The 20,986-nt window shown below is 43.4% G+C and overlaps 1 long non-coding RNA gene across 1 annotated transcript in view; it reads left to right on the forward strand.

Moving 5' to 3' along the window:
- The first annotated feature begins 315 nt into the window (after positions 1-315).
- Positions 316-20,986, forward strand: part of LOC138830871 (uncharacterized) — a 31,320-nt gene continuing 10,649 nt past the window's right edge. Inside the window, exon 1 of the long non-coding RNA XR_011373076.1 lies at positions 316-427. This is a non-coding gene — a long non-coding RNA (uncharacterized lncRNA). The remainder of the gene's footprint in view (positions 428-20,986) is intronic.

Raw genomic sequence — 20,986 nt, forward strand, 5'->3', positions numbered from 1 at the left:
CTCCTGAGTAGCTAGGATTATAGCCACTAGCCTGGCTTACCCATCTTCTATATACAAAATAAACGAACACTCGAGTACAGAGTTTCCATGGGAATTTTGTGTTTGCAGATGGAAATATCTGTGGGACTGCAAACCCTCAGGTTTCTGTGGAATTATGCAAAAAAGCAGCAATGTGGCTGAAAAAAAAAAAAACCAAACAACTCCCTCTCTCCCTGCCTTCCATCTTGAAACAGGCTGGAACATTTCATCAAATTGACAGCAGGACAATGTTTTACCTGCCTGACTCGTTCTTACTATTTTATTCAGGTTTCAGTCAAATGTTTCTACACCCTGTTGGGTGTGGGAGGCTGTGACTCACAGGAGAGAAGTTGTCATTGTGTGTGAAGACCCAGGGTGGTGCCGGATGACTGAGGACTTCTGAATTCAGGTTGGGTGCCATTTTTATGCCTTTTTGTTTTGAGGGGGGAGGAGTCTTTTTTCTTGGCTATTTACTTGACTGATTGCTCCCAAAGAGAACCAGTCAGTTGAGTATTCAAATATTACTTTCACTCCTCTTTCTACAAAAGTGGTTAAGCAGGTTTTTCATTTATTTATTTATTTTTTAAACTAGAAGCAAACATTAGTGCATGAGGGAAGAAGAGATGGCACTTTAAAAAGCAAAGGAAAACTGTGGAAAACGCATTTTTTCTGTCTAGATTCTCTAATAGGTTTCTGTGGTCCATGATCTTTCTGTTTTTGTTCACCAATAGACTAAGAAAATATTTATTGAGAATAGCCTTGAATTAATGTTTGTGCCCAGAAGCATCCTCTTTCCTGCCGACTGTTTGCTTGGCCTATTAAGGCTCAGAGGGGGCATTTGCAGAGGGGCTGTTTACCTGGAGCCCTCTGACTCAAGTGAATCATGTTTGAGCTAACACCTCCCAACCCCACCCTCTTACTGACCAAAAACTTGCTGGGAACTCTGGTGGCTGCAGACTAAGGGAACCAAGGGGTGGAGCGGTAATGTTACTGGCAACTTGTGAAGGAGTGCCAGGTATACGCTGGGGCACCCCTCTGCTCCCATGCTTCCAGAGCCTCTGCCATCCGCAGAGGCTCACCTGTCCAGATCCTGTTTTCCTCCTGCTTCTAGGCTGAGTGACTTGATTCCCTCCCTCCCTCCCTCCCTCCCTCCCTCCCTCCCTCCCTCCCTTCCTTCCTTCCTTCCTTCCTTCCTTCCTTCCTTCCTTCCTTCCTTCCTTCCTTCTTTTTCTCTTCACTCATTCATTAAAATGGAAAGGAGACCTATCCATTTTTCTGTGATTCCTAGGATCCTGAAACAAAGAATGGCCAGATGGAAGCCGACCTTAATGGAGATGGGGTTTGTCCTATAGTGGTGTTAACATTCTTGTTCCACCTGAGGGAGAAGATGAGGGAGGAGACCAGCCAAAGTACAGACTAGTCTAACTTCCTACAGAATATCTGGAGGAAAGCTGCTCTCTTATCCTGGGCCCTGTCATCTTGGAGCCTGAGAGAGGTCAGCAGCTGAGTGCTTCAAACCTCCATTCTCAGATTTCAGCCTCCTGAGTAGCTAAGATTACAGACGTGACAGACTAGTACTTGCCTCTTTTTTTAAAAAAAAATCTTTATGTTAATGGTCTATCAAGAGTTGTACCCAAAGGTATTTAAATCTGATATTTTGGGTAGTTGGTCTTTAGCTTAACTGTAAGTCTATTCTACAGAAGTAGTAGGAAATGGTTTTAAAAAACAAACAGACAAAAACCTTTAAGGACACATAGCTTCATTGGTGCATTCTAACAAGCATTTTATAAAGAATTAACACCAATACCTCCTAAGTTTTCTAGAAAAATATGGAGCAGAGGAGTATTTCCTAGCTTAGCATCTTATGAGGCCTGCCATGCCTGATTCTGAAGCTAGGAAAAGGCTCCACAGAAAGGAAACTATATACCAGTACCTGTTGGGAATATAGATGCGAGAATCCCCAACATAATACTAATAAAGCAAATCTAGTAGCATATTAAAAAGATTATATACCAGAACCAAGTGGGATTGATTCCTGAAAGTTGGTTCAACATTAAAAAAAAAGCAAGCAATGTAAAATACCATGTTAACAGAATGGAGGAAAAGATCCTGTGACAGTCTCAATAGATGCAGAAAAAAGTATTTGACAAACTTCAATGTTTGTATTAACTCATAATGGAAATGCTCAGAAAACCAAGAAGAGAAGGAAGCTTTTAAAATATGATAAAGGCCATATATAATAAACCCCAGTCAATATCACACAGAGGTGAAACTTTTCTTCTTAGGTCAAGAATAAAACAGATACTCCATCTCAATACTAGTGTTCAACACAGTATTAGAAGAAACACAAGTGGGTAACAAAAAGAAATAAAAGATATCCCAATTGGAAAAATAAGTAAAATTACGTGTTTCCTGATGACATGATCTGTATGTAGAAAACTAAAGATTTCACACTGGAAAAAATCCCACAGAGCTAAACCATGAATTCAGCATACTTGTAGGATAGGATGCAGAATCAGTTACACTACCATAGCAAAGAAAAATCTGAAAGGGAAATTAAGAAAATAATTCCATGTATAGTAACATCATAAAGTATAAAATACCTAAGAATAAATTTGGCCGCTCTACCAACCTCTACATTGAGAATTATATTATATAACATTTTTGGGTGCCTATGGCTCTTGCCTATAATCCTAGCTATTCAGGAGAACCGCAGTCAGAAGCCAGCCTGGACAGACAAAACCAAAATAATCATATCTCCACTTAACCAGCAAAAAAGCAGGAACTGGTAGAGTGGTAGAGTGCCAGCTGTGAGCAAAGCTAGCTGAGTGGGAAGTCCATAGGGAGGGCGGCCTAGATTCAAGCCCCAGTACTAGTACAAAGCCAACAGCAGCAACAACAACAACAAAACCTGAGCCAGATGCCTGTGGTTCATGTCTACAATACTAGCTACTCAGGAACCTGACATTGGAGGCTCATCGTTCAAAGCTAGCCCCTATGCACAAATATGAGAGACTCTTATATCCAACAAACCAGCAAAATGCTGCAAGTGGAGATGTGACTCAAGTGGTAGAGCACTATCTTGAGTGAAAAGGCCAAGTGAAAGCATGCTGCTCTGAGTTCAAGCTCCAGCGCCATCACAATACACAGATAAATGAATAAATGAATTTTGTCTGGTCATGATTAGGTTGTTTTGGTGTTGCCCTCTCATTTCAGAAGTGGTGGTGATCGTAGTTCAGAGTGCATTTTTAAATGTCTGTGCTTGGCAAAATTACAGACTGGCAATCCTATGTTGGTTTCTCCAAAGGTTTTGAAATTTCAGTGCATTGTTAGAATCCAAGGTCTGAGATCCCTTTCTTCAGATAGCAGAAATACAAAAATATTGAAATAGACATCGTTCCTCCTATTTCTGTCACTCATTCATTAAAGTGGAAAGGATCCTGAAAGAAAGAATGGCAGAATTGAAGCTGATCTTAATGGAGATGGGATTTGTCCTATGGTGGAGAAGATGAAGGAGGGGACAGGCCAAACTACAGACTAGTCCAACTTCCTACAGAACATTTGGAGGAAAGCTGCTCTCTTGTCCTGGGTGGGCCCTGGCATCTTGGGGCCTGGGAGAAGGTAGGAGCTGAAGGACAACCATTTGTAAGGGACGCCTTCACATTCCAGAGGAGGGCAGCGGGCATGAGGGAGAGTTCTGCCTCTGTGGGAGCTGTAGCCTGCCCTGCCCTTAGATAGATTAGTTAATTATTGAAAAGCGCTTCGGAAGCACAAAGGTCTGGAGAGACTCCACATACTCTTGAGCAGGTCTGTGTGGGAGCTGGCATTTTTTTTGAGGGGACACAGAAGCTCTCAGGGAGTCTATGGGACAGGGAAAGAGCTCTTTACAGCTGCAGTACAATCTTGTCAGATTGATGGTAAGGTTTCAGAAAATTCCTGTATAGTACATACATGTAACTTCTCAACAGAGAAGTTATTTTGTGGTCAGTTTTGGAAGGCCTTTAGATAAATTAGCTGCAACAGATTTGATTTGTGTTTCTTTGAACTAATTTTTTTTTCAATTTTTCTTCTTAAATGTTGACATGCAGGTTATCATGCAATGTGTTCTGTTCTTGGTTTGACTTTTAAAAAAATTAATTTAATATTCCCAGGAACTCCCTCTGTGCTGGCCACATTTTTATTCTGGGTGCTAGTGCTTTATGCCTGAAATCCTAGCTACTCAGAAGGCTGAGATCTTGAGATTCAAAGTTTGAAGCCATCCTAGACAGAAAAGTCCTCAGCACTCTGTTTCCAATTAACCACCAAAAGGTTGGACTAGAGACCTGGATCAAGTGGTAGAATGCTAGCCAGTGAACTTGAGACCCTGAGTTCAAGCTCTGAACTGGTAATAAAAAAGTAAAAAAGAAAAGAAAAAGAAAACTAAATAATCATAACCTCAAAGTGGAATTTCTAAATTGAAGAGTATGAACATTTAAATATTTTGCTGGAAGCTACTGGCTCATGCCTATAATCCTAGCTGCACAGGAGGCTGAGATCTGAGGATCTCTGTTCAAAGCCAGCCAGGGCAGGAAAGTCCATGAGACTCTTACCTCCAATTAACGTCCAGAAAAGTGGAAGTGGCACTGTGGCTCAAAGTGATAGAGTGCTAGCCTTGAGCAAACAGAGCACAAGGACAGCGCCCAGGCACCTGAGTTCAAGCCCCATGACTGACTAAAAAATAAAATATTTTATCAATGTCAAATTTCGGGACTGGGAAAGTGGCTCAGTGGTAGAGCTCTTGCCTTGCATGCCTGAGGCCCTGGGTTTGATTCCTCAGCACCATATAAGCAAAAAGAAAAAAGCCAGAAGTGACGCTGTGGCTCAAGTGGTAGAGCGCTAGCCTTGAGCTGAAGAGCTGAGGGACAGCGCCCAGGCCAAGAGTTCAGGGACCATGACTGGACCCCCCCCCAAAAAAAATGCTGTCAACAATGTCAAATTTCTCTCAGAAAATTCTGGTCTAATTTATATAGTAGTGAGTATATTTACCAGCAATGGACATTATCATTTCTTTAAAACACATACTACCAGCATCATGTGTAAAAACCAAAGCCAAAACCAAAACCAAAAACCCAAACCAATGTCATTTTAAATTGCATTGTCCTGACTTATGAGTTGGACAGTGCATCTTATATGTCTGTTGACCACTTGTTTTCTACTTACTTTAGATGTTAGTTTGGTGTCATTTTTGCTTTAAATATTTTCTGCTAGTACAGTACCTTTTTTTGTGTGCATGCCAGTAGATAGTGGAGGTTGAATTCAGGGCCTGAAGCCCTCCATTGACTTTTGTGATTATAGCTGGAGCTCTACCACTTGAGTTATGCCTCCACTTCCAGTTATTTGTTTTTGTACTTTTTTTTTTTGTTGGTTGTGGGGCTTGAACTCTGGGCCTGGGCGCTGTCACTGAGCTCTTCAGCTCAAGGTGAGCGCTCTACCACTTGAGCCACAGCACCACTTCCCAGTTATTTGTTTATTTATTTATTTTTGATGGTTGTATGGCTTGAATTTAGAGACTGGGTGCTGTCCCTGAGCTCCTTTTTGCTCAAGGCTAGTGCTCTACCATTTTGAGACACAGCTCCACTTCTGGTTTTCTGGTGGTTAATCAGAGATAAGAGTCTCACAGATTTGTCTGGGCTGGGTTTGAACTACCATCCTCAGATCTCAGCCTCCTGAGTAGGTAGGATTATAGGTGTGAGCCACTGGCACCTGGCCACTTATTATTTTTTTAATAGATAATTGAAGATAAATATTTCTCAGATTTTCCTGTCCCAACTGGCTTTTTACCATGATTCTCACATCTCAGCTTCCTGAGTAGTTAGGTGTGAGACACTAGTACGTAGCTCTAGCACTTTCTGTTTCATGACGTTTAAAATTTTATGTGATCACTCTGTACATCACCTTTATAATAACAATAAATCTTTTTAAAATTTATGTAGTCAAATCTCACCTCTGGTCTGGGGGTTTTATATCTTGCTTATAAAGCCCTTCTCTACCACAAATTATAAAATATTCTCTTGTGTTCCTTCCTAAGATTCATTTTATTTGGATTTTCACATCAGGCTTTTTAATCAGTCTGGAAATTATTTGTGTAAGTAGCACGTAGAGGCTAATTAATTATCTAACACTCAGGGGATGAATAAAATTAAACCATTTCCTTTCAAGACTTCTTAATATCTATTTATAACATCCCCAAACAGACAATAACATTAGAGCTAAGAATATGTAAAAAATATTTAAAATTTATTTTTCATGTCAGGATAGCCTCCTCTAAAGTAAATACTTTAAACTGGTGGTTGAGACCAAATAATCATATATATCCACATACAGACATACCATTTGTATGTATGTATATATATATATATATATATACATATGTATTTATATGTGTATATATATAAAATCATATATATAATCATATATATCCACATACAGACATATCATATGTATGTATGTATATATATACACATGTGTGTATATATATACATATATATATGTATATATATATATGTATATATATATACACACACATATGCCTGGTGGCTACTTAATCCATTGACTATTCCATAAGTATGGAATTTACATTACAGTTCTCATGGACTGGTGTGTCCAATAGGAATAAACTCTTCATTTTGAGATGCTCAGAGTTACTTACCTACAAAGGGGGTCTTTTTCTTTTTTGGGGGGTGGGGCAGTCCTGGGGCTTGAACTCAGGGCCCGGGCACTGTCCCTGAGCTTCTTTTGCTCAAGGCTAGCACTCTACCACTTGAGCCACAGCACCACTTCAGGCTTTTTCTGTTTATATGGTACTAAGGAATTGAACCCAGGGCTTCTTGCATGTTAGGCAAGCACTCTACCACTAAGCCACATTCCCAGCTTATGGTACAGGGTGTGGGGGTGTCTCATTCTTGAGTCAGTAAAACTACAGTGGTTTCTTTCCCTCCCAAGGCTACAGAAGATCCCCAAATGGATCATGTGCTCTAAATCCTCCTTAGGACTGAGAGATCCAGTTTGTACCTGTAACATCCCCACCCATCAGCTTTTGGTTACAGACTTGACTTCCTCAGGCAAAGCTGCCTACTTGAGGAAAACTATTCTCTCTTGTGTATATGTGTGCTCATACCAAGGCTTGAACTCAGCTTCAAAGCACTGTCTCTTAGCTTTTTTTGATCAAGGCTGGCTCTCTTCCTTTTGAGCCACAGCTCCACTTCTGGCTTTTTGGTGGTTAATTAGAAATAAGAATCTCATAGACTTCCCTGCCTGGACTGGGTTTGAACTGTGATCCTCAAATCTCAGCCTCCCTAGTTAAGATTATCGGTGTGCAGCTGAGGGAATATATTGTCTTGGCTGGCTGGTGATTGGTGTCAGGGTAACAGAAGGAGGAAATACCTTTCAGTGTTCTCGTGTCTGGGCTGGTGGTGCTCCGCTTGTACTTGTTTGGTTGTTTGCAGTGTGAGGCAATCTTATATTAGTCTTTCTTCTCCTTTTCTTTTACACACTTTTGGTGTGGACAAATTTCTTTTTTCTTTTTTTTTTTTTTTTGTCGGTTGTGGGGCTTGAACTCTGGGCCTGGGCAGTGTCCCTGAGCTCTTCAGCTCAAGGCTAGCGCTCTACCATTTGAGCCACAGCACCACTTCTGATTTTCTGGTGGTTAATTGGAGGTAAGAGTCTCATGGACTTTCCTGGCTGGCTTTGAAACACGATCTTCAGCCCTCAGCCTCCTGAGTAGCTAGGATTACAGGTGTGAGCCACCAGCACCCGGCTTTTTTTTTTAAATTATTGTGAAGGCAGTAAATAATCAGCCTCCAACCCCCTTTACTTTGGGATGGCAAGGGGGCCTCCCAAGGATGCCCCAGAGTGGGCAGCTACCACCATATAAGGCTGCCAGGATCTGGTCTAGGCAGCTGCAGGGCTTCTTATCCACTATTTGGACAGCAGCCATCAATCCTAGTCTGCCATGATAAAGCTTATGGACCTCATGTCCACACCAGGGTCTCTACTTTCTATCCCCTTGTAACCCCTCCTAAACCTCCTAGTTATACAGGTCACCTCAGACAATAGCTGATACTTCTCACTTCTTTCTTGTGAGAAGGGGTCTGGCCAGCCCCTTTCCCAACAATAAACCTTTCTTTGTTCTCTGTAGCTGGATGTCTGCATGGTTCTCTGGCAAAGTCTAATTTACCCTATCAGGTCAGATTTCTTGGTGTTTAGTTACCAGCCTGTGGTACTAGAGCCTGAGCTAGGAAGAGAAGAAGATCCCACTTAGCTTGACAAAGAGCTTGGTTGAGGCAGGAGAGCTGAGCAGGCAACTGTCAGAGCTGCTTTTCTTGGAAATTGCTCTGTTGGCACAGCTCCAGAAATAGAGTCCAAGTGGCCTGAAATCACAAGTTTTCCTGCTTGCATTCATAGTTTCATGTTTTAAGAATTTGATGCTGGTTCGGAAAGCATGGAATTTGCTATTGTCTGTTACCTAGGACACTCTGTGTGTGTGTGTGTGTGTGTGTGTGTGTGTGTGTGTGTGTGTGTGTGTGTGTGTGTGTGAGAGAGAGAGAGAGAGAGAGAGAGAGAGAGAGAGAGCGCTTAGGATTGTCTGCATGGGTATGGGTTATGGCTGAACTGCTAGTACAGTCAGACAGGCTATGATTAAAGACCATAGAGTATGGAAATTTTCCTTTGATTTCAAAATCACATATTTGTGATTTCATGTCTTTTGAGAAATATGATGGAAAATCTTACATATAAATGCAACTGATGTGTTGGGTAAAATGATTTTGACTTCCTGCAGGACCCTGTCTCAGAAAATTCACTAAGGAAAATTCATTTAGGCTGGGCACTGGTGGCACATGCCTGTAACCCTAGCTACTCAGGAGTCTGAGCTCTGAAGATAGAGCGAGATTTGAAGCCAGCCCAGGCAGGAAAGTCAGTGAAACGCTCATCTCCAACTAACCACCAAACAAGCTGAAATGGAATTGTAAATCAAGTGGCAGAGTGCCAAAATGGAGCAATAAAAGCCCAGGGACAGTGCACAGGCCCTAAATTCAAACCCCAGTACCATCACATCTCCCCAAAAAATTCACTTAGGAGAAGTCAGTGAGCCATTTTTTAGAGGAACAGGTGTATTTGGTCACAGGCTACGGGAAGTGAGTCCGAAGCTTTGAGGAAGTCTGAGGTCACGAGAGGCAGTTATTTATATCTGAGTGATGTGTATTGAAAACCAAAGCCTTTCATTCGGTCACCTTCCCAGAGCTAGTTTAGTGCAGAGGAAGGGTGTGTCCTTTGCTTTGTTAAATATCTACCATTTAGAGAATTTCTGGAGGGGTTTGAATTTCTGGTACTCTGTTTCTGGGCTTTTATCATGGGAGAAAGGGTACTTATACACTCTTCCTTCCGTCTACTTCACGGATTAAATGGTTCTCTTGTGGATGCTTGAGAGATTATGACTTGATATCTGCTTCCATTCCCAAAATACTCTCCATTGTGAGCAGCCTTATGTGTGCGTGATGGGGCTTTGAATTATCTTTAAGCTCAAAATGAGGATATTGGATTCTGGCAACGACCAGAAGCAATACATTAGAAACTCTTGAATTCACTTTCATAATAGCTGAAGTCCCAGGTAATTAGTTTCCATCTTTCCAGCCTTTGAATTACGATGTGTCCACCCCCCCAGGCTCTTCTGGTTATGGAAAATGAGTGTGTTTTGGGACAAACATGTCAGAATTATGAGAGAAACTTGGCAGTGGAACAAACTATGAGCTTTGCTTGACAAGAACTGAGAAACAACATATCTCAGATTCTCCTCAAACTCCAGTTCTCATTTTCTTTTCCTTTTCTCTTCTTTTCTTTTTAGTGCCAGTACTGGGGCTTGAACTTAGGGCCTGTTGCTGTCCCTTGGCTTTTTTCCTCAAGGCTACTGCTTTACCACTTGAACCACAGCTCTACTTCTGGGTTTTTAGAGGTTAATTAGAGATAAGAGTCTCACAGACTTGTCTTCTCTAGGCTGGCTTCGAGCTGTGATCCCCTGATCTCAGCCTCCTGAGTAGCTAGCATTACAAATGTGAGCCACCAGTGCCCAGCTAGTTCTCAATTTCGGATCCAGAAACTGATGTAGAAGCCACAGGAAGGGAAGCATCCAATAGCTCCCCAACAGGTGTCAATTTGCTAAGAAGCCATCAGAGGCCACTTCTGTATGGGAGGACAGGGCATCTGAAGGAGATCTCACTCCTGCTTTCCCAGGCAGAGGTTGGCATTGAAAAGAGAGAACCTGTGACCTCAATAATGAGAAGACCAGGAGGTAGATATCCCCCCTTGCCCCCCAAAAAAGCAGGATATCCATGATGACAGAGCAGCTTGAGGTGGCAGGAAACATGAGCATGTTTGTGTAAACATTTCAGATTTTTCTGGGCTTGCCTAATCTCAGTCTTTGAGAGTTTGCATTTTACAAGAGTAAACACAGTTTTAATAGTGAGCAAATATTAGTTCACATAATTAAAGCCTGTTGAATTGAGCAGAACACATTTGAGGGAGATCTGCAGGTGCCTACAAGCAAGGGTGGAGCTAGAAGGACCTTGGTTTGTGGGTCCCCAAGGGGAATGTCCGTGGAATAAAGCCACCAATGATAGGAGAAGAAACAGATAACTCATAAAGTATATGCGCTGCAGCAAAAGACTCTGAACCTATTAATAAGGTGCCGTCTCTGGGGAGATTTGAAATGTATTTGAGATATTTCCATTTATGCTTATTGAAGGGAAGGCCCCTCACAACTAAGCCCTGTCTCTGTTTCTCTCTATCTCTCTAATTCATTCACAATATAAAACTGCTAAGACAATTGCCAACTTAAAGTTTGGATTTGTTCTCAGCTCCACGCCAGGTTTCACCACATTTAGTAAAGAAGCACAGTTCCAAATGTGACTTGAACTGGGCGCCGGTGGTTCATACCTGTAACCCTAGCTACTCAAGAAACTGAGATCTGAGGATTGCAGTATGAACCCAGCCCAGGAGAGAAAGTTCATGAGACTTTGATCTCCAGTTAACCACCAAAAAAGCTGCAAGTGGAGCTATGGCTCAAATGGTAGTGTTCTCCTTGAGCAACCCCACTAAGGGACAGCACCAAGGCCCTGAGTTCAAGTCTCAGGACTGGAAACACCACCAACAAAAACCACCCAAATATGACTTGCAAAAAAGAAAGCCAGCCTGTTTCTAAAACCCACTCTTGTTCCTTGGATGAATATTCTTCCTGAAGGAAGCCATGAGATTTCTCCCCTTCGTACCATCCTGAATTCCTTTCATTCCATAATCTGGTCCCTTCAGGACTAGCAGCCAGCAAGCAGTGCATCCTCAGGCTCTGTGTTGAATGGGAGGTGTGCTAGGCTCAGGCTTTGCCATAAGCTTATTCCAAACCAGAGTGGAGACAAATGAATGTGTGACTCACCATAATGCATAGGAAGCTATGATACATACCAGGAGAGAAAAACAAATAGCGCGCTGGTGGAAAATTAATCTCATTAGGGAGATTTGTTTGTGGTGACATTTGAAATGAGCCTGAAAAATGAGTGGGATAATGACAGATGGAAAGGGTGTCACTAGTATTACTATAGTATTACTGCGTTGTAATATCTGTTATCTAATTATATCATGGAGCTTTTTTAGGGTTCTGCCTACTTCTGCTGGCAAGAGAAAACCAGCTATTCACCTTCCATCTGCTCTCAGTCTAAATAGATTGAGCGAGGCTGGTCTATCTAGGCTCTTAAGGAATGGATGTAACCCAGATTGGCCAATAAGAGAGCTATGTCCCCTGAGTATGGTGATAGGTTTTGGGATGGGCATGTGATCCAGACTGGCCAATAGAAAATAATATCCTCTTAACATAGTAATTGATTCAGAGATCAGCATGTAACTCAGATTGGCCAGTCGGAGAACATTTTCTTAGTACAGTTGGTTCAGGAGTGGTGCTATGACTCAGTTGGTCATAGTCCTAAGATTTTGCCTAAACTATTGGGAAAAAGGTATGCTCTCTCTGCTGGGGTTCCTAAGCTAGTGGACTATCATTCAGAAGGGACCTGTTTTGTCATCATAGAGGGGAAACCATCCAAATAGAGATATTCCTAAATTCTTCATTTGAGCACCCGGATTCCAGTGGACTGAAACTCTACACTCAGATGTCTTAGTTACCCAATAAATTCATTTTTTAAATAATTTGATTCTGTGTTTGACTTGTCCTCACTTAGAAAAGAAAATCTTGACCAATACAAAAATCTTTATCAGGCTGGGAAGGTGACTCAGTGGTAGCGTGCTTGCCTTGCATGCATGAGGCCCTGGGTTCAATTCCTCAGCACCACATAAGCAGAAAAAGCCAGAAGTGGCTCTGTGGTTCAGGTGGTAGAGTGCTAGCCTTGAGCTGAAAGCTGAGGTATAGTGCCCAGACCCAGAGTTCAGACCCCACGACCAGCAAAAAAAAAAAATCTTTATCATCTGCTTTATAAAGAAATGAAGCTGGGGCTGGGAAGGTGGCTCAGTGGTAGAGCGCTTGCCTTGCAGGCAAGAGGCCCTGGGTTCGATTCCTCAGCATCACATAAGCAAAAAGAAAAAAGCTGGAAGTGGGGCTGAGGCTCAAGTGGTAGAGCATTAGTCTACAGCTGAAGAGCTGAGGGACAGCGCCCAGGCCCAGAGTTCAGGCCCCATGACCATACCCCCCCCCAAAAAAAAAGAAATGAAGCTGAAAGTGGGTGGAGGTAGAAGGACCTTCAGATTCATGAAGTCTTCCTGCAGCAAATACCTTCCAGGTCAGCTTCCTAGGCCCCAGTGACTAAGATGTTGAAATTCTATTCTTAAACTCCTAATTCCAAAGTATTTCACTGATCTAGCTGACTTCTGTGTGCTGGATAATTTTCCATGAATCAGAAAAGAAATATGCAGCCCTGTAGCTACAAAGCAATGAAAACACTCCATTTGCCTTTTGTGTCTCTCCAAGCTTTGTTTTTTCTGTGTTACACAAAAGTGAAGGGTTGTAATGACAATCCAGTTTGTATTTATTACAGCTGAATAGACTATTGAGAAAAGATTCATTAATCAAGAAGCAATCTCATTGTAGAAGAATTGCGGACAGCTTGGGACAACTCTCTTTACCAAGGAATTTTCTGCCTTTCAGGGAAAACTCTTAGATATTTGAATTAAGGGCCTCATCTGGAAATTAAAAAAAATAGAAATACTTTTGATGACTGTTTGCTAAATCTGTGTGTGTGTGTGTGTGTGTGAGAGAGAGAGAGAGAGAGAGAGAGAGAGAGAGAGAGACAGACAGACAGACAGACAGACAGACAGACAGACAGACAGAGACAGAGTGTGTGTACCGGGCTAAAAATCAGGGCCTGGATGCTTTTTCTTAATTTTTTTTTTCCTTTTGTCAGTTATGGGGCCTGAAGTCAGGGTCTGATGCTGTCCCTGAGTTCTTTTGCTCAAGGCTAGCACATTGAGCAACAGCTTTGCTTCCAGTTTTTGAGGGTTAATTGGAGATAAAAGTCTGGGGACTTTTCTGCCCAGGCTGACTTTGAACTGTAATCCTTAGATCTCAGCCTCCTCAGTAGCTAGGACCACAAAAAGCAGGAGCTATAGCTCCACTTCTGCCATGTTGGTGGTTAATTGAAGGAAACAGGCTCAGAGATTTTCCTGCCTGCCTGGCTGGTTTTGAACCATCATCCTCAGATCTCAGCCTCCTGAGTAGCTAGGAATACAGCATGAGCCACTGGTGCCTGGACTGTTTGCTAAGTCTTTAGTGCTAAGAACAATGTTGCCCATATTTTCTCTTGATGTCATCAACTTTTTAAGATAGGTCCCAAGCCCATTTTATAGTTGGAGAATGAAGCATTCCTATTTCCTTATTGTCTTCTTGTTCTATGTTCTCCTTGTTCCTCACAAGAGGAGCTATAAGAAGTGACTACTTCCAGATCAAAGTGCAGGCTCTCCTCGACGTTTGCTTTGGTTTTTCCTATAGTTTTGGGGGTCCTTGCGATATGGTTAGTGGAACGACTGGAAGTCTGGGGATTTCTGGAGATGTATTGCTTTCTGGATGTGGGCACTGCTGCTTCTTGTTCTTCCTTTCTGCCTTTCTGCCCAGAATGTGGGTGTGAGGCAAATGACAAAGAAGCCATGTCGTAGTACTGAGGCAACCACAAAGAGAAAAGGCACATTCTGAGCGTGGTAGAACTGGAAGACAAAAGGAATCTGAGGTATTGCTGACATTGTAAAGCCACTGACCTCTCTGAAAGATCCAAAGTACCTTTAAATTTGCTCTGTGGGGAGAAAGAAAGCTATTACTTGATGAATCCAGTCAGATTGGATTTCTTTTCAAGACAACTGAATGCAATCCCTATTGGATTCAGGGGAAGCAAGTTGCACTTTGACCTGCTTACATTTCTACATAAAGTGAGACTCCAAGCTTAACAGGAGACGATGTCCATCCCTGTAGAGTCCAGAGACCAGGTTGGGAAGCTGTTGCATGAAACAGCAGTTATGAGAGATCGTCACTAGTGCAATGATATTGCTTTGCATAATGGTTCATGGGTATTTAAGGGAAAAAGAAGAAATGAAACAAAAGTGAACTTGAACTAGGCCAGGCAAAACATAAGAGATGGGAGGGAAAATTGTGGCTTGAGAAAATGCATAGAAGTGAGACAGGCTTGTAGCCAGTGTGGGCTACAAGCAGGCCTGAGCTGTTGGAGCATGAAGTAGAAGGCCAGCCAGCAGTCGTGGGCAATCTTGCTGGCGAAGTAGATGTTTCATGTAGCTATTGCTACAGAATAAGCTACTCCTCAAAGTAAGTGGTTTCCACAACACTATCGTTTCTCATAATTCTACATCTGAGCAGAGTACACAGCTGGGTGGTTCTTCTGTTCACATAGTGTCTGTTGAGATTCAAACACTGAAGACAATGAACAACGGCTTCACTTCCAGATTTGGTAGTTCCAGCTGTGATCATGGAAGTAGCTGACCACATAGACAGCATTCTCTCCCTTCATGAAGCCTCTCTGTGTGGGAAGTCTGGGCTTCTTCACAGTGTGGTGATGTCAAAGTAGTTGGACTTTTTAAATGGTGGATGGTTTCAAGGTGAGAGAAAGAGGATGTTGCTGGTGCCTTTAAGGTCTGGTCTCAGGAGTACCACGATATTGGCTCCACTATGTTCTGATGGGAATCTGCTTTGTTCTCAGAACTCAATATGGCTCCCATGGCTTGGCCCACTGACTACCCTTCCCCCAGGGGATCTTCCAGAAAATTCTCCAGCCCAGTCTCCAGCCCATGAAAACATCCTCTCAGGTGATAAGAGCCTGAGAGACCAGGCAGGAGACTTGCTCAAGCAATAGGCTCTGGGAGCCAAACCTGTACCTTAAACTCTCAAAGCTCTTTGAACCCTTCAGCTACCTGGGGCCCTGCCCCCTCCCATTAACTCTACTTTCCTCTTCAACTTTCCATTAAAGTGGGTCTCATCTGTTGAGGTGGTTTTCTGCTCTTTCTTGATTCTAATACTCTCATGGCTTAAGTTTCCTAACAAGTGCAAGTTCCAACTTGCACTCAGCCCACCAAAGCAAGTCACAAGGCTAGCCCTGACTGGAAAGAGGAAACAGCCTTTACTTCTTGGTGAGAAGACCAATATGAAAATAGAGGGAAAGATGAATTGACAGTGACCTTGTTTGGAGACACTTACCACTGAGGTAAGAGGGCTGAAAATGGAGGATTGTCTTGTCTGCTGTCAGACCTGGGGAGGAAGAGGGTGGTAACCCTTCTTCCTATTTGGAACCTGGAAGAGGAACACTTCTCAGTCTGTACTGACACATCATAGTGATGCAGATAAAAGAATGGGATGAAGCAGAGGAAGGGCTGGGCTTTAGTCTCTCTGAACCCCTGTGGTTTAAGCTGGAGTCAGGTTCCCCAGTAAGGGAGTGAAAAGTAAGCCTATAGCAAGGGCTTCTGGACCTCTCAGGCCCTGGATGGAAGACTAGCAGGGAACTTCTGGAGTCAGATTTGCTTCTGGCTGAGATAAGCTAGGGCTGGGTCTACCTAGGGAAATCCCTGCGCCCTTGCTAAACTGAGAAACCAAAGAATTCCAGGCCTTGTGCAGCAGGGCTCCATGAGGATCTAAAGGACACTGTGTGGGTTCCAGAGACTCATCTTCCAAACTCCAAAGTCCCACCCACAAGGTCACAAAAGATCCCATCCAAGGAACTGGCAGCTGCTGTCTTGGAGAGCCTTTGGGGGTAGGAGAGACAGCCTGGGGAGATGGGGCCTGAAGGGATTTCTTACTGTATTTCAGTGATTTCAACACGCCATTTCCTGCACTGCATTAATACCTAGCCGGGGAGGCCTAAGGAAAGACAGCTAAGTTACAATGAAATAAAGAAGCTGTGTTGGGTAAGAGAAAGCTAGAATAATGACGCATTCAGGACCCTAGTTACCTCACCAGGGAGAAGTGGAATGTGTAAGTCCACAGGCAATGTCCATTGTTCCACTTTTTCTTGTGTGTGTGTGTGTGTGTGTGTGTGTGTGTGTGTGTGTGTGTGTGTGTGTGTGTGTGTGTGTGTGTGTGTGTGTGTGTGTGTGTGTGTGTGTGTGTGTGTGTGTGTGTGTGTGTGCCAGTCCTGGGGCTTAAACTTAGGGCCTGGGTACTGTCCCTGAGCTCTTGTGCTCAGGATAGCACGCTACTACTTGAGTCATAGCTCTACTTCCGGCTTTTTGGTGGTTAATTGGTGATAAGAGTCTCATGGACTTTCCTGCTCTGGGTGGCTTCAAACCATGATCCTTAGCCTCCTGAATAGCTAGGATTACAGATGTGAGGTTCCAGCACAGAGTCGAAGATGGATATGTGTGTTGTTATGTTCTTTGTGACTTTTTTTTTTTTGCGTCCGGTCATGGGGCCTGAACTCTGGGCCTGGGCGCGCTGTCCCTCAGCTCTTCAGCTCAATGCTAGCACTCTACCACATGAGCCACAACACCACTTCCAGCTTTTTTCTTTTTGCTTATGTGGTGCTGAGGAATCGAACCCAGGGCCTCAGGCATGCAAGGCAAGTACTCTACCACTGAGCCACCTTCCCAGCCCCTCTTTGTGCCTTTTTGTGGGTTCTACATAGTTTATAATGTGACCTTTCAAAAGTACACCTGAGCTGGGCATTGGTGGCTCATGCCCTAGCTACTCTGGATGCTAGGATCTGAGGATTGTGATTTGAAGCCATCTTGGGCTTAGAAAAGTCTGTGAGTCTCTTATCTCCAATTAACTGGCAAAAAAGCTGGAAGTGAAACAGGCTCAACTGGTAGAACACCAGCCTGGAGCAAAAAAAGCCAAACACATGAGGCCCTGAGTTCAAGCCTCATTCCTGACACAAAATACAATCAAATAAGGTAAAGGAGTGTGGATATAGGAAGGGGCTTGATGGAGCACTCAGACTGACTTGTTTAAAAAGATCTCAGCCTGGCTTTGAGGAGAGTGAAGAGTGGAGCTGGGAAAGCAGTGAGGAAACGGCCACACCCATCCTGTGAAGAACAGCACAACTTGACTTCTGGGGTGAGGGGGTAGGAGGTGGGAGAGGGCCCTTTGGGAGTCAAATGGGAGGGCTCAGAGTTTAACAAGATGGGGGAGGGGCTGGGCAAGGCTAAGGAGGGAGCAGATTGTAGGGGGAGGCCCGCAGACTCACTCACTGGGTGTTCAGTCAGGCATGGTTGGCTTGGAGGTGCCTGTGGGCGTGAGTGGAGGGGGGGTCCATGCAGGAGGCTGGGCTGAAGGAAAGAGATCAATCAGCAGGTGAGAATCAGAAGTGAACAGAGGGCCAACATTGTGGGTTATAGCCTGAGAAAGAGAAGCGTGCAGTAATTCAGGTTTGCAGATTCCCCTGACTTTAGTAGGCACAACGCCCCCCCCCCCTCTAGGCCACACCCAGAAAGTCCTTGTCTCCCACCTCCTCCTTGTACAAGGTCAAGCTGTGGTAGAGACCATCACTTCCTCCAGTTCTCTATAAGCCATCCACCTCCCTAATTGGATGTGGATGGAGGTCTTTGCTCAGGAACCAAGGTCAGACCCATCAAGGTCAGACCTAGTGAAGGTGCAGCTTCAGGTATGGCAAATGCATTGTGATCTGTGGTCTTCCAGATCACAGGGCAGCTCACCTACAGAGGCTTGAGCTGAGAAGATGGGCATCTTGGCTTCTGCCTTGAATAAATATTAGGCATTTTGGAAAATCTGCTGTCATGAGTAGCTGGCATTCTGGGTATGTCACTCTCCTTGTTCCCTTCTTCTATTGAAGAAGAAATAGGACCTTTTTCCCCCCTTGAGTATGGGTTTGTTGGGATAACAGGGGCATGCAGAGCTAGTCAGCCGTTTTGCTGATAGCAAGGTTAGCGGAAGTGGACAGAGCCTGCCTAGCCCCTTCTCTTTGGTTTCTCACCTCCCTTTCTTTGTTATAATAAACATAAGACTGGGTCAAGCTTTGTTCGTCTTTGTGACTATCTGGGTACATTCCCTTCCACCCAGACTCTGTCTGCTTGAACTGGAAATCTCTTCATTTCTTTTTTCTTTTCCTTCCTTCCTTCCTTCCTTCCTTCCTTCCTTCCTTCCTTCCTTCCTTCCTTCCTTCCTTCCTTCTTTTCCTTCCTTCCTTCTTTTCCTTCCTTCTTTCCTTTCTTTCTTTCTTTCTTTCTTTCTTTCTTTCTTTCTTTCTTTCTTTCTTTCTTTCTCTCCTCTTTCTCTCTCCATCCTTCCCTCCCTTCCTCTCTCCCTCCCTCCCTCCCTCCCTCCCTTCCTTCTTCCTTCCTTCCTTCCTTCCTTCTTTTTTTTTTACTGTTTTGCCTATTTTTTTTAATTTTGCAGTTGACACATAAAGTTACACATATTTATGAGGTGACGTGATGTTTTGAAAGCCTTTAAAAGCAGTTGTTGCCTGTAGTCACCCTACAATGAAAGAGTACAGCAGAATTTATTTCTCCTATCTAAGGGTAATTATCCACTTAGTGGCCATTGCCCATCCCTCCAGAGTCTGAAACCACCCTCCTGCTTCAGCTTCCTGAGTAGATGAGGGTGCTGCATTGTCAAGCCACTCTCAGTGACTTAGGCTAATACTTCTCCCTGTCTGGAATACATTCACTGGCCTCCACCAATTCTTTGTGGCCTTTAAAGTTCTCAACATGCTACCTATAGTTAGGTGGCAGAATGGAACCCGTTGTTCCTTGATTTTACATCTTTCACAATTTGGAAAGGAGATAGAATACTATGGGGCCGTGGAGAAGCCTACTTTGTGAAAGACTGAATGAAAAGAGGAGACCAGAAAAGTTAGGGAATATGGGGGGAAAGGAGAGAATCTTCCTTCCTTCTTTCCTTCTTTCCTTCCTTTCTTTCATCTGTCATGTGACTTGAACTCAGGGCTTGGGAGCTGTCCCTGAGCTTTTTCCCCTCAAGACTAGCACTCTACCACTTGAGCCACAGTGCCACCTCTGGTTTTCTGGTAGTTAATTGGAGATACGAGTCTCATGACCTTTCCTGCTTAGGCTGGTTTTGAACTGTGATCCTTAGATCTCAGCCTCCTGAGTAACTAGGATTATAGTTATGTACCACCCGCAATGCTTGGATTTTTTATGATATTTAAATTCTTAACTAGACAGAGACTACTCCGCCCTCTCAGGAAAAAGGGTTTTCTAGAGAGCAATCTGAAAGAACTTGGGCTTTTTCAAGGAGGTACAAAGTTTTCTGCTTCACTTTTTATTTGTTTGTTTGTTTATTTATTTATTTAGTATGTGCCAATATCGGGGCTTAGAACTCAGGGTCTGGGTATTGTCTCTTAGGTTTTTTTCACTCAATACTAACACTCTACCATTTGACCTACAGTTCCACTTCTGGTTGTTGGGTGATTAATTGGAGATAAGAGTTTTATAGACTTTCCTGCCCAGGCTGGCTTTGAACCATGATCCTCAGATCTTAGTCTCCTGGGCAGCTCAGATTACAGGCACAAGCCACTGCTGTCTGGCTCCAAATTGGAATTAAGGGAATTTGGAAAAAGCCAAAGCAGCGACGTTGCATTGCAACTAAGAATTCAACTAATTCAACTAAGAATTTCTCAAATCTTTTCTTCGGATGACTGGATTTCTATTATGGGAGGAAAAGATACCCATGGCAAAGTTAAAAGAGATTTTGTTTGCCTGAAGCAACCCTGTAGTCAAGAGGAATACAAAGCTGTAATGAGATAATCAAGAAAGGGAAGTTTTCATATAAAAGAGATATTAATGAATCACTCTGAAGCATCTGAGACTTACAATTGCTTCCAGAGTGATTCACTTGTCAGCACTTTGGAATGCACCAGCATCAACTGTGGCCTTCTGGTATAAAATATATGCCAAGAAGCCCAAGGCATGCACAGATAGGCAATCTGTCTCATGATCAGTTTTTTTTTCCCACCCAGTGACTGGGCTTTCACATAGTGTGCAGGAGTTCTCCAAAGGTTCTTGGGTCTTCCTCTGCCTCCTGCCTTCACATGTGAGCCATCTCAGACAATAGCAATGGCTATGCTGGCAATCTGCCCATGGTTTTGGGTTTTGGGTTCCCTTATCTTGAGCATCTGATGTCTCTTTATGTGCTTTCTAGCTCTCAAGACTCCTACTGCTACTCCCCTGACTTGGTCTTGTCCTTCCAGAGTGAGAGCCCTGTCCACAGAACTTCTTTCTGTCTTGCCGTTGGGCCAGGTATGAAGAATCATGCAATTGGCTCAATAAACAGAGGAGAAGTATGTAATGAGGCCAGAAGCTGTATTTCTCAGGAAATGTATTTGCATTGCATAGGGGACACTGAGGAGAAATATTATTTAAAATGAATTTCCAGAAGTAAGAACTCTGGGGGCTGGGAAGGTGGCTCAGTAGTAGAGCGCTTGCCTCACATGTATGAGGCTCTGGGTTCGATTCCTCAGCACCATATAAA

Source organism: Dipodomys merriami, unplaced genomic scaffold (assembly GCF_024711535.1).
Source record: "Dipodomys merriami isolate MVZ:Mamm:240054 unplaced genomic scaffold, mDipMer1.0.p SCAF_1, whole genome shotgun sequence".
Classification (NCBI taxonomy): domain Eukaryota; kingdom Metazoa; phylum Chordata; class Mammalia; order Rodentia; family Heteromyidae; genus Dipodomys; species Dipodomys merriami.